Raw genomic sequence first — 14,624 nt, 5'->3', positions numbered from 1 at the left:
GCAGACCCTGCATAGCTAAGGGGACAAGTCATGCTTGCTACTACAAGACCAGCTCTCTTCTCTAGACCAGCTCTCCTCTCTAGACCAGCTCTCCTCCTTGCTATGCACTTACCTGTGGAAGCATCTAGTCCTTTTTTTGCTTCCAACTCAAGGTTATCTATGGGTGTTATATAAATCTCTGTGAGGATTAAGGTTGTTTGCACGACCATACCTGGGGCGGGGAGGGTGTGGGGTGTCAGGGTTGAACCTACCTTCCTCCCAGATGATCTTCATCTTCAGATGAGTCTTCTGAGTGGCACACGGCTCATGCACCCACATGATCCACGCTGCTCATGCACCCACAGGATCCACGCGTGCCTGCAACCTTGGAGAAGCCACTGCCAGGCTGTGTAGACAATACTGAACTAGCTGGACTCTGTAGTAGGCAGCTTCCTATGTTCCTTCCTGTGCTTACAGGCACAGGTGTATTTGCCTATATGTAGTCATCCTATACCATAAAATGGTTAGGTGTGCGGCCGTGCTGCCCGTGTCTTTTTGGGCAGTTCTGCGCATGCGCGGAGCACGTGCGCAGAACTGCCAAAAAGATACGGCTGCCCAGACACGGGTGGCCATGTTGTATCTGAGCAGGGAGAGGCAGCGGCGGCGGCAGGAAGGACTGGCCTCGCTGGCGGCGGCCACCGCCGCGCCGAGAAGACTGGCCCCACTGGCGGTGGCCGAAAAGAATGGCCCCGCTGGCGGCGGCCGAGAGGACTGGCCCCGCTGGTGGTGGCCGAGAAGCCTGGCCCCGCTGGCGGTGGCCGCCGCCGAGAAGACTGGCCCCGCTGGCGGCGGCCGAGAGGACTGGCCCCGCTGGCGGTGGCCGAGAAGCCTGGCCCCGCTGGCGGTGGCCGCCGCCGAGAAGACTGGCCCCGCTGGCGGCGGCCGAGAGGACTGGCCCCGCTGGCGGTGGCCGAGAAGCCTGGCCCCGCTGGCGGTGGCCGCCGCCGAGAAGACTGGCCCCGCTGGCGGCGGCCGAGAGGACTGGCCCCGCTGGCGGTGGCCGAGAAGCCTGGCCCCGCTGGCGGTGGCCGCCGCCGAGAAGACTGGCCCCGCTGGCGGCGGCCGAGAGGACTGGCCCCGCTGGCGGTGGCTGAGAAGCCTGGCCCCGCTGGCGACAGCTGAGCCGCCGCCGAGAAGCCTGGCCCCACTGGCGGAGGCCGAGAAGCCTGGCCCCGCTGGTGACGGCCGAGCCGCCGCTGAGAAGCCTGGCCCCGCTGGCGGAGGCCGAGCCGCCGCCAAGAACACTGGCCCCGCTGGCGGCGGCCGCTGCCGAGAAGCCTGGCCCCACTGGCGGCGGCCGAGAGGACTGGAGAGGAGCTCACTCAGAGCTCCTCACTCCTTAAAGTCTCTTCCTGTACTGGCGCTTTGGCCGAAAAGAATGCAATAGGCGTCCTTTTCGGCCAAAGCGGCAGTACGTGAAGAGGCTTTAAGGAGTGAGGAGCTCTGCATGTGAGCTCCTCTCTCCTTCTCTACATGGTCCCGGGCAGAAGAGGTCTCGGCAGCTGGGAGGGCGGGCGGTTGCTCAACACAGAAGTTGCCGTCTCAATATTGATCATTTAAAACAACAATCACCGCAGAATGTGGCATGTTAATAAGCGGATTTTATTTGCAGCACTTTAATAATGCAGGTACGTTCTCCAACCGAGTGTAGCACTTCCTCTTTTTAAGTTTGCAGTTTGTGCAAGTTTACTCGGAGGAAAGTACTGTTGCTTTTCACAGAACATCGCTGCCCCAGTATTATGAATCTATCTGTCTGCTTAATAAATATTTCTTAATATGCAACAGTTGGGGTTAGGTGTTCTGTCTGCCAATCTTGATCTGACAAGAAAACTGCGATAGGTAAGCAGTATTTTATCAAAATGGATTTTAGTGTGAAATATGGCACGGCTTAATCTCTATGTTCTAAAAATGGCTGTTGGCAAATTGAAAGCATCCCCCCCAAAAAAGGGCAAGAGAAAGGAAGAAGGAATAAATTAAAAAAAAAACACCTAGCGCCCGTTATTATAACGGGCTTAAAATTACTAGTTCTGTATAAAACTAGTGTCAATCCAAACAGAATATATATAAAAAACAGAATATATGTTTTAAAAGACAATTAATAAAACATACTCTCCATAATACAGATATAAGGGTTCTGACTGATGCACAATTTTCATCAGCGGCATTAACTCTGATGAATCACACTCCTTGTATTCCCATGAGGTTGTTTAAAAATCCAGCATATAATCTATTTCAACACAGGTCTGCTGCTGTGAATATCCTCTCTCAGTGGTCCTCCCATCAAACATGTATCAGTCAAAACGTGTTTGGCTCAGGACATCTGATTGTAAAGTATTTTCTTGCGCTGTGCTACACCATGGGAGTATAAGCCACTTGTAGAACAGCTTACTCTATAGCTCAAATACACAAGCTTAACTCATTTGAAGCTTTGGACTCCTGTTGAAGCATTCCCATTGGGACTTTTCAATATGTGTATTTACAAATATTTTAAATGAACCCCCAGGTTCATTTAAAAACTCCGCTGGTAGTGCTGCCACCTGTCTCCTATAAGACAAAACTAACGTTAAAACCTTCCCTGTTCTATTTAGAACCAAGGTGAACTCAAAATATAGCCAAAATGTGTTGCCTTGAAACCTCTTTAAAGAGCATGTAGCCAGAGAGAGTAGGCATGTAGGGAGACAGAACGGAGTACGTTTCCAGCCAGATCAAGTGTAAAACAATCAAAAACTAGGTTTTTTTTAAGTAGATATAAAAAGTAGGACCGTTCACAGGCAAACAAAGCAAAATAGTTAAAATGCACAAGCAAGATACCTTTCTGTCTGTCTGGTGTTAAACAGGGGGCTCAATAGCTTTTAGGCCTTAAATTGCATTTCAGAAAATAAAACCTTGCACTGTAGTGAAGTCTTCATGCTCCCAGGAGCCATGCAGCCTGGTCTCAACTAAGAAAGCTAAACTAGCACTAAAGTAACACATGTTGGAAACAGTAACCTCAAGAGTCCCTCCCCTCACCTAATTTGAGGTTAACTATCCCCTCTTGGAGCAAAACAATCAAAAGCTGTATGTAGCCGATTTTGAAACAATAGGAGCAAGATTCCTGACAGACAAGAGAGACAAGAAATCCACAAAGGAACAGCAAGAGGCCCAGGCCAAAATTGGCTTTTGGAACTGAGGAAAGTTCTACTATGAACCTGGAATGTGTTTTTAAGCCAAACAAAGGCCCATTCCATCACATCCTCCCCTCCCCTCCCCCTGACCTGTTCCAGTGGAAAAAGTGTTCTGCTGGACACTTCTGAAAATGGGACAACATCCAAAAGGTCAGGGTGGCTTAAACATCACCAGTGGGTTTGGGGGAATACTAGACTCTAACATGCAAAACATACAGAGGATCAGAACAAACATGGACCCCAAACACGTCTCATAAAATGAACATGCAAAAAGCACAACAAAGCATTTTCCACAAAAAGCACAGCAAAGCATTTCCCTTATGAATGGTCATGATCCAGGCCACGCAGAGGCCCATTGGACATGTGTGGCAGCCTCCAAAATGGCTGCTTCGGCGGGGTTGAGGCCCAGAATCGGCCGAAGACTGCCCAAACAGAGTGATTTACCACATAATGAAGGCTGGGGGGGGGGGACACAGGGAGCCTCCAAAGATTTCCCCCGTGGCCTCAGAGAAGCCCCCTGGAGGGGGTGAATAATTTTTAGGAGTTTTTTTTAAAGGTCGCGAACCCCACCACCCAACCAAACTGAATGGGAAGAGGGGCTCAAGGGGGTGCAGAACCAAACTGGCCCAGTCCAGTTTGGGTCTGATTCAGACTTGAACCAAACTGGGCCAGCCGGTTTTGTTCACACCCCTAATGGGTGGTGCTGAGTGGCCTTCATTTTGAAATAAGATGGTAGAGACCTCTCCTCCATGAGGGGTTTGGATAACTTCATGGAGGAGAGGTATAGCAACGGCTACTAGTGGAGGGCTATAGGCCACCTCCAGCCTCAAAGGCAGGATGCCTCTGAGTACCAGTTGCAGGGGAGTAATGGCAGGAGAGAGGGCACGCCTTCAACTCCTGCCTGTGGCTTCCAGCGGCATCTGGTGGGCCACTGTGCAAAACAGGATGCTGGACTAGATGGGCCTTGGGCCTGATCCAGCAGGGCTTTTCTTATGTTCCTATGTTCTTATGATTCAAATAGCCCTATCAGGATTCCCCATGACCTCTTCCTACATGCTGTGAACCTGATTTGTGTTGGGAGTGTAAATAAATATTAGGCACATGCACACACACACACACACAGAGTGATCTCATATTCTGGCAAGTAGACTAGTAATAATTGTATGAGAACTATGTTACATACAAATGAATAGTTTCTCCTGTAGAGTCAGGAGTCTGAAATCAAGACCTGGGCCCCCTAATATAATGAGAGCCTGGGAAGACATACTATTTGTTATGCTTAAGCTTAATTGGAGAATGTACTTGGTTTAACTTGGCTGGCTTTCCATCTGTGTGGGGAAACAAAGGTACACAAGGACTTGCCTTGGCCCAGTTTGGGAGGCTCTGAGGAAGAAAAGACCTTTCATCATGAGACAAACTGGACTCCATATAATTATAGGAAGAAAATGAATGTCAAAAGATTCTATATTTTTAATATTACTTTAAAGCACACAGCATATGTTTACACTGGCTTCTTTCCTAGCAGCTGAATAGGTTGCCTGTAATTGTTATTTTATTTCTTCAATAGGGATATTTTTATATTAGTATACTGTTTCTGTTCCCAGTTCAGCATTTTAAAAAAAGATAACCCCAAACATTTCAAAGCTGTTGTATTTATGTAAGAAAATCATTTTTTTCAACGTTGTGCAACAGGTTCACACATGAATAGCAACAAGAGATTAAGGACTGGCAAATTAATGATTTAGAATAACACTGTCCCTCCATAAGTGGGTCACAAAATGGCATTTCAGGGGCAGAGCCTGGAGGAATGTGGGTCAAGGGTGAACTCAGGATGGGACTGATGGATTTATTTATTTAGTTAGTTATTATTTTATTTTATTTTATTCATCACATTTATATACAGCCCAAACTTATGTCTCTGGGTGGTTAACATAAAACAATTAAAACACATATACAAAGTTAAAACAATTCAACAATTTAAAATCAATCACAAAATTAAATCCAACAAATTTTAAAAGGCTGAGAAAGTTTGGTTAAAAAGATGGGGAGGAACCAGGTTTGTGTTGAGAATTCTTTCTGGTAAGAGATACCCTTCCATTACAGCAGAGTACACTGAGGCACAACACAGTGGAGTCTGCCTGGGCATGCATGTATGCTGAGAGTAAAAGAAACTTGGAGCCAGTTCATAGTTTCAAATCAATATAAGGAGTCTGTATTGGTGAACTCCATTCTAGCTAGTAAAGCGAAGATATAGGATCTCTAATCTAGCTAGCTAGCTGGATGCAGAGGGATGGTTTCTGCATCTCTGAGCACATGGTGCAGGGAGAGAGGAGCATGGGTGTTTCAAGGGAGAAGAAAGGGAAATGAGGAAGTGGAATGCAGGTGGGAAGGAAGTTCCTAAGAGTAGCAATCTACATATCAAAGGGATAGTGTCAGAGCAGTAGAGAAGGGATGACCAATGTCTTGACCCCTCTAGCCCTCTGACTCACTAATCTGTCCCCCTCTGTCACTGAGGCATGAGCCAGCACAGAGTCCTTCACTTCCAATAGTTTGAACCAAGCTGCCTTATACCATTGGTCCCTTTATTTCCATATTGTCTTATCTGACTGGCAGTGCTCTGGGGTCCCTCAGGAAAGCTTTTCCCCTTATCTGCTGATTTTAGCTGGATATACTGTGGGTTGAACCTCTGACCTTCTACTTGCAAAGCAAGTGCTCTAATGCTGAGCTACAACCCCTTTCCCTAGTGGACAGCAAGTCTTTCAGTTCCTGAATGAGGATTCTAGCTCTGGAGCTGTTTCCTAACTGAATCAATATAATTTTGTAGGTGAGGTTGTTCCTTTTTACAGGACAGAAGGGCTTGTCCTCTTTCTCTGTGGTTATGATTTGATCTTGCTGATTTATGGCACTTTCAAAGACCATAGGCCCATTCACACATTATGTTCAACACTAGTACAATGAGTTTACAGTGTACACAGGGACAGTCATTCACATGTTATGCTGAACACAGGTACAGAAGTACACTTCCTATCTGTACCATGCTTTGAAGGAACTGTATCCAGGTTCACTTTTAAAACAAACACAGTTGCAATCATTCACACAATCACGTGTACGAATGTACAGACATCTGTACACTCATACAGCATAATGTCTGAATCAGGCTCTTGTCTAAGCTCAACTGCTATCCTCTTGGATCCTGCTGTTTCCTGCCTTTACCCATCTCCTCAGACCTCTGGGAGTTATCCTGGCTGCCTACTGGCTTCTATAGCTCTGCTTTCCACTTTTGCCTAGACTTCATGCCCCTTCCTCTGGACAGATCACCAGGGGTCCTGATTCACAACGAAGCTTTCCGTAGTTTTTTCATCAGACAAGAATGACATAACAAGAACCCAGCTTGCTCTTGACTGGAACAATGGCATGTTTCAGTGATCCTTTCTTGTTGCTGCTTTGAATCTCCCACCTTTATTCTGCAATGACTTTGCTGGTTTTCTCCTGACACCAGGATAATTTGGGTGGCCTCCACCTGGCAATGCATACCTCACACGTCCAGTATCTGAAAACTGGTTGCTATCTTGGCAGCCACAAAATCCAGGTCAAACACTCTGGATTTCACGGCAAACGCGAGCACACCTTCTGTGCAATTACATGTGTTTGTCTCAAGGCAGTGCACTTGGAGTGCTGGATGGGGGCCATAATGAATATTCCCTTCTCTTGCTCTCTCTGATAAATTGCTTTCTGCTAATTTCCTTTCATTTCCTTGACACACGCCTTCCCTGAACTTCCCTTGAGCCCACTTTGGCATATCATTTTAGGGAATGTGGAGGAGGGCTGTTTGTTTCTTTTAAGCGTCATATCACCCTGTGGCTTCGATGTCAAAGACTGATTTCCTCATGCGCATCTGGCCACCCAGCGATTTCAATCATTGTAACTGCAGAGCAACATGGTTATGTTTCAGTCAGCCAGTGCATTCCTCTCATGCTGCTGCTGCTGCTGCTGTATGCACAGCACAGGCCTGGGTGAGCAGGCCTGTTTGTCTGTGCCAGAAATAAAATTGGTCAAAAATACCACAGTAGTCTAGTGCTTTGCATTCTGCCAAGGCTACAATGGATTGGTGATTTCCCAAGGCTGCAGAAGGGGAAGAAACATTGCTGGTTACTGAATGCCACTATCAGCTGCTTGGGAGGGGAAAGGATGAGGAAAGGCTAGTATGCGGATAATTGGACAGCGTTCTGGTGTTAACCTTTTAGATTGTCACTTCAGTTTTTCTCCCTGCCCTTGTCTGCAGGGCTTGGCTCCAAACTCCTGTGCCAGTTGGCTGTGGGTTTGCTCCCAAGAAAGGAATGGATGCTTGGACCTAGTGTATGTTTTTGCAGACGGATTTAAGTAGCATGGCTGGCGGAGGTTTCCAAAGTTTTTGTTGTTGTTGGGGTTTTTTAAATTTTAGGGTAATTTTTTTAAAAAAATAAAAAATAAAAATGTGGTGAATGCATTTCAGGCTGGCCTGTGAGGCGTTTTGGTCCTGGTAATTATTTCTGTGGAGCTCTCTATCATAATGAAATGACTTCTGTTCAGTTCTAAGGGCCAGATCACAGGTTAACTTTACCCTATCATTAACAGAAGGGCATAAAGCAGGGAGTGGAGCAGAAGCAATCAATAGATGGGGCAGCAGGGCGGTGGGGGTCTGGATCACAGGAACATAGCACGATGTAGTAAACCAAGCGGGGAGGATAACACTTCCACTTGCCTGTTGAATAATACTTCCACCCACCCTGTTTTCAGGCTAAAAATTACCCCTGAAGCTATTGAACTAGTTGCTTCAGGAACAAATAGCTGATTTGATGGTGGTGGTGATGGTGGTGGTGGTGATGGTGGTGGTGGTGTGTGTGTGTGATTTTTGATGCAAAAATTGTAGAGGAAAAATATGTTAACCCCACCTCTCCACACACTGCGCATTATGCTTCTGCATCAAGTTAGGCCCCCATGGCTGTTTGGGGGCTTAAAAGTACCATTTCTGGTCAACTTCCTGGTTTGAGCTGCATCTGGGTAAAAAGATCAAGGAGAGAAAACATAGGAAGCTTTGTCAGGTCATTGGCCCCTCTAGCTCAGGCCTGCACAATATATGGCCCGCGGGCCACATCCGCCCCGGAACCTGAGATCCTTTTTTGGGGCCCACTGGGCCATTTCCCCTTCCTACCCTTGCTGTGAGCCTCCGTGTTCCTCCCCACTCCTGGCGGCAGCAGCAGTGGCAGATACTAGAGCAACGCTGGGACCTGCTCTTTGGCCCAACGTCTCTTCCCAACTGTTAGGCGCCTAAGAGACTTAACTATGCAGGTGCGCCTCTGATATCTGCTATCAGAGTGATATTGCACTCTGATATCTGCCACCGCCAGTGGGGGGGGACACATGGAAGTTCGCAGCAGGAGCCTCACAGTTGGGAAGAGACGTCGGGCCAAACAGCAGGTCCCAGTGTCACTCTGATATCTGCCTCTGCCAGGGCTGGGGGTGGGGTGGAAGGACTACTGGTTCACCCCCCACATGGCAACCATCCCCAGCCATCCCCTCAGCCATGCGGCAGCTGGAACTGGAATTAAAAACAAACACAGAGGTTCGCAGCAGTGGAAGGCAAGCGAGGTTCAGCGTGAGGTATGGCACGGTGGGGTGGCTCATTCCAGTTTCTTTTTAAACCTTTTCTCTCTCTCTCAAGCCAAGCCTGCCCCATTCTCTCTCTCTCTCTCTCTCTCCCCAAGTCTGCCCCATTCTCTTACGCAAGCTAAGCCTGCCCCGTGATCTCTCTCTCTCTCTCTCCAAGTCTGCTTTCCCTCTTTCTGCCTTCCCTCTTTCCCTCTCCCCCCGCCCCCGCCGCCATCTCATTTCTATCCTTCCCTCTTATAAAAGCCTGTGTGGTGAAGGATCAAAGTTTAACCTTATCAAAAATTAAGAGAAAAACTTATCTATTCCCCCAGCACTTAAAAGTGCTCAATTTTAAGTGTGATGATTTGGCAGAGGTAGAAAGGAAGAACAATGCATTTTATTGTTATGTATTTTGTACAGACTGTATATTGTATTTATTTTATTAGAATTTTTAATTAAATTCATTTTATTTTAATTTAAATTACTCTTGCCCTGCCAGATCTTCAAAAGTTAAATTTTGATTAAATTCATTTTAATTAATTTCACTTTAACTTGATTTAAGTGATTGATTTATATTCAGTGTTACTTTGATAATCAGCACCCTAAAAATTGACCTCGGCCTCCATGAGCCAAGTCACAGTCAGTTTCAGCCCACCAGGTCATTTGAGTTGTGCCGGCCTGCTCTAGCTCAATACCAGCCATACGGAGCAGCAGAAGCAGTCCAGGGTCTCAGACAAGACAGGGAGTCTTTCCCAGCTCTTCCTGCAGATACCAGGGATTGAATCTGAGATCTTCTGCAACCAAAATATGCTCTACCAAATTATCTACAGCCCTTCCTCCTTAATAATATGTTATTAATACTGTAAACCATTACCCTTTCACTGGTAGGTCATGACCCCATCTAAGTCAGGTCACAGCAGCAGAAGCAGCACCATCAATTTTTTATGAGAGAAAAGGAGAGCAGAAGAAAGAGGCTGTGAGAGAAGGAAAAAATAGCTACAGAAATACCCAATGGGTTTGGCTGTCTTGATTTCTGTGAATTTGCCTGATTGCCAAGGACGTGGCAAAAGAAAGGTACTAGTTCTGTGACTCTGGATCTTTGCTCTGGAAAGGACAATTTACCTGTAATTACCCATACCAATTTACTTGGACCGGAACATGGGGTGGAGGGGTGGCTGCAGAACCACGAGTCCACGGTTCTGTATGTTGTCTGAACTGCCACCTCACCCCACCCCCACACACAGAGGCACACAAACAGAGGCACAGAAACACACACACAGAAGCACACATATACAGTGCACACACAGGAAGACACACACAAACAGACACAGGCGCGCGCACTCTCAGGCACACACAGAGAGACACAGATACAGACCCCTCACCTGTTCCGGCACACTCCTCAGCACTGGAAGGCGGCGTTCTGACACGTTCTGATAAACCCGGCAAGTTGGTGTTCCCTGCTGGCTGCCCTGCCCCTGGGGCTAAGATGGCCTCCGCACATGTACAGAGGATTGTGCTGGAACAGGTGAGGGGTCTGTGTCTGTGTCTCTCTGAGTATGCTGCCTATGTGTGTAAAAACTGGTGGCCAACACAAGCAGTGAGCAGCTAAGAAGAAGACTAGGTGCAGCCTGCTGTGAGAGCCATGGTGATTAAATACCCCTTTTAAATTTCATGTGCAGCCCAGCATGGCAAAACAAATAGGGAATCTATCTGCTCTGTTCTGAGATCTGCCAGGTATAAGACAAGGTTCCTGGTAGTCTGGTTAAGTGGTTATTATTATTATTATTTTTACATTTATATCCCACTCTTCCTCCAAGGAGCCCAGAGCAGTGTACTACATACTTAAGTTTCTCCTCACAACAACCCTGTGAAGTAGGTTAGGCTGAGAGAGAAGTGACTGGCCCAGAGTCACCCAGCTAGTTTCATGGCTGAATAGGGATTTGAACTTGGGTCTCTCTGGTCCTAGTCCAGCACTCTATCCACTACACCACGCTGGCTCTTGACCAAATAAAGAATTGTTCAAGGCAGTTTTAAATTGTGCCTTGGACCAAAGCACAAATTAGAGTGCCCTGAAAATCAGTTTGAGGAGAAGTAATAGGAAAAAAGAGAGATGCTTTGCGCAACTTGCAATAGGAGGCCTTTCAGCAACCAAGGCTCAGGCAAATGCAAAGCAGGAGATCCCAAGAAAGGAGCCCTTCACTTAGAGGCAACCTGACTGGAAGTTTTGTGCAATCTTCATGGAAATGTACTTTGAAGGATCCTATGCAGTACAAAGAGAATTGCATTTTTGCAACAGAAATTGAGTATCTATGTCCCATCCCCAGGGACTCATATTGGGGGAGCATTTTAAAAAGGGTATCTCTTTGGAGTCATCATGGGTTTCTTTACTTACCTCAGCTAACTGAATTCATTGGAAGCATACAAAGACTTTCTGTATCCTGATGGAGCACTGAAACATGTGCAATTGGGATTTAAAAAAATCAATCCCACATTATGTGCATCTTTTGAGACTCTGTTTCCTCCTTTTACGGTTCTTGTTTTTGGAGATGCTCTCTATTCCTTGTTCGGGGAGTGCAAACCTTTTCTCTTATTGAATGGGGTATGTACCAATCTAATGTTTCTTGACTGGAACAAAAAGAAACTTAGGTGAAATGACAATGGAAAAAGATTCAGTGTGAAAAGTGTCTTTTAAGAGACTGGACCAAAACTGGCCACAAAAGAGATTACTGCTGTCCCTTACCCTGCTGTCTCCCGTAACACTAGAACCAGGGGTCACTCCATGAAATTGATTGCCAGGAGGTCTAGGACCAACAAATGGAAGTACTTTTTCACACAACGCATAATCCACTTGTGGAATTCTCTGCCACAAGATGTGGTGACGATCAACAACCTGGATGGCTTTAAGAAGGGTTTGGATAACTTCATGGAGGAGAGGTCTATCAATGGCTACTAGTCGGAGGGCTGTGGGCCACCTCTAGCCTCAGAGGCAGAATGCCTCTGAGTACCAGTTGCAGGGGAGTACCAGCAGGAGGGAGGGCATGCCCTTAACTCCTGCCTCTGGCTTCCAGCGGCATCTGGTGGGCCACTGTGTGAAACAGGATGCTGGACTAGATGGGCCTTGGGCCTGATCCAGAAGGGCTGTTCTTATGTTCTTTTTGCAGAAGCCAAGGTAAGTATATGCCAGTACAGATTAATTTATCCTGGATGGGAAAATGTAGGTGTTGGTGGTGGTCATATTATTTTGGACACTGTTTTGATCAGTTTCCTGAAGCAGGAAGTTGGGATGCTGAGTAATAAATGGCTAATAAGTTTCACCTGCCATGCTCTTTTGTAGTTGAGGAGCAGAAAGCGAGAGAGGAGGAGGAGAGAGCACCTGTTGGGCTGCAAAATGCACAATTAAGCACATGAATTTTTCTGCATCCTGCATCACCATCCCCATATTAGTGGAACTTCTTAGACAAGTAACTATAAAATGGGGGACACAGGAATTGCCATGGTTTAGAGAGCTTGGCCATGGTCAAAGAAATGCTAATCTGTGTTTATGAGCCGCAAGAGAGCAACTGGGAGCACAAGAATTAAAAAAACCTCGCTGATCCGGCGCACACCATCTGTGCCCCTAGTTCTCCCTGTAATTTCCCCCCTTCCTTCAGCCCCAGTCCGTTCTCCATCCTTCCCCCCCTTCAACCCCAGTCCATTCTCCATCCTTTCCCCCACTTCAGCCCCAGTCCATTAGGGGTGTGCATGGAACCATCTGGCCCGGTTCGTTTCGAGGCCGGATCGCTCCCCACGGCTACAGCAAACCCCCGGAAGTGGATACAGGTAGTTACTTTTAATTAATTTATTTATTTTTTAAAAACCTGCAGACCTCCCGGACCGGCGGTTCGGTTCCAGTCTGGATGGAACCGGGGGAGGGCGCGATTTCAGTTTGATCACAAACCCACGAACTGTCAGACTGCGGACGGCCGGACTGGTTCTGCACATCGCTACAGTCCATTCTCCATTCTTACCCCGTCCCTTCAGCCCCAGTCCATTCTCCATCCTTCCCCACTGCCTTCAGCCCCAGTCCATTCTGTTCTTGGCTTTCCAGCCGGGCTGGCCTGCTGGAGCTTTCGCTCCCCACCCGCCGACAGCGCTTTCCCTCCCCGCAGGATGCCATTTTCTTCCCGTCCCTGTCGTGGTCCCCCAGGCAGCTGCTTGCAAACTCTCATGAGAGCTGCCATGGATGGGATTAGCAATGGGTATGTTTAGGAGAATTATATATATAGATGAAATGCATCTGAATTTATTGAGAGTGGTGTTACAGACCAGGCCCGATTGGTATACCAGATATGCTAGCTAGTATACAAAACAGGTCTGGACGAAGTTCTTTTATATTAGTGACCACGTTTGATCTGGATGCAAAGAAGAAAGGAAATCAAAACCAGTCCTTAAGATTTAATGGGCTTTATTGAGTATAACAACATAATCTAGCAAGCAGAAAGCAGAACACTCTATCAATATTGCTAACAGTATTTCCTAACCAGCACCAATATTCACCCGTGTGCCTCACTACCTTATGTGTGTGTAATTAAATCTTCCTAGAGTCTAATACAATTCAAATACAGGCAGAAGAGAAAGGGGGAGGGATGAAGGCTGCGGGCTGGCATGGTTTTGGGGAGGTTAGTAGAGGAAAAGAAGGGGGGAAGGAGAAGGGAGCAGGGAAGGATGGAGGGGATTCCAAGGCCTATAAAGGAGCAGCATATTTACCAGGCTTGAGAATGGTGGATCTTTCAGCTGAAGAGGAGAGACTGTAGCTGGGAACAGCAACAGAGCGATGGTCTGGCTTCTGGTGATCAAGCAGACAGTTTGCTCAGAGCGAGGCAGAGAGTGAAGGTGCCATGGCTGGGGAAAAGTCTTGACTTCTCACTGCACAGTAGAAGTCACAGACAGTTCCTGTTCATGGGCAGAGTTCCTGAGCAAATCTTGCTGTAGGCACAAGATAGCTAGAGTGTGAGCAGAATGCCCATAGGCACAGAACTGCTAAACTGCCATGTCCAGAGACTCCTTATAGTGGTTCCATCCCTTGATGTCCATTTTGAGTCTTCTGGATCACAAAAGGCATTTATTTCTGCTATCCTCTGAATGTTGTCTTTTAATTACCAAAATTAGCTCAGGATATTTGGTCAGTCCAGAGAGATCTTATCCCATCTTCCTGGTCCCAAAAGGTGTTAAAAAGTCAGGAGTTAGTGGGAGAGAGTTAGTTCTATTGGTGTGAGACATCAATTACATTACTTCTTGTGTATTCAAAGTAACATCAAAAGGGTAAGCATGAGTGAGGCAAGTTAATCAACACATTTGACTTAAGGCAGAAGCATCCTGTTACTGGACAACAGGTTAATTTCAGCAGTGTGAGACTGGTAATTAAGCCTGACCCATTGTCTCAGTGAGTTTCCACAAACCCTGATAAACAATGCTAGATTACCCCTGCCTCTACAAATCAATTACCAAGCATTGCCCAGGCAGGTCTAATAGAACTCTTAATATAAAGAAATGAAATCAGACACCGGCCTATGTTTCACATACTTCTGAGTTGGTACCTCTGGTTCTGATACATGGGGTTCATAACAGTGGGGCAACCCTGCCACCTGAGTGGAGGTCTCAAAGAAACAAGAGAAAAACTCCAAAGAGAAAACTTCTGAATAGTGCATACATTTTAAAGACAAACTTGGGTAGTTTTGTTAATGGACATTTGATTGCCATGTCTTGAAGGAAAAGGCACTTCATAAATGTCTAATCACCTTGTGTGTGTTTTAT

This window comes from Hemicordylus capensis, chromosome 2 (genome assembly GCF_027244095.1).
Source record: "Hemicordylus capensis ecotype Gifberg chromosome 2, rHemCap1.1.pri, whole genome shotgun sequence".
Classification (NCBI taxonomy): Eukaryota; Metazoa; Chordata; class Lepidosauria; order Squamata; family Cordylidae; genus Hemicordylus; species Hemicordylus capensis.
Note: the sequence above shows the minus strand (reverse complement) of the source record.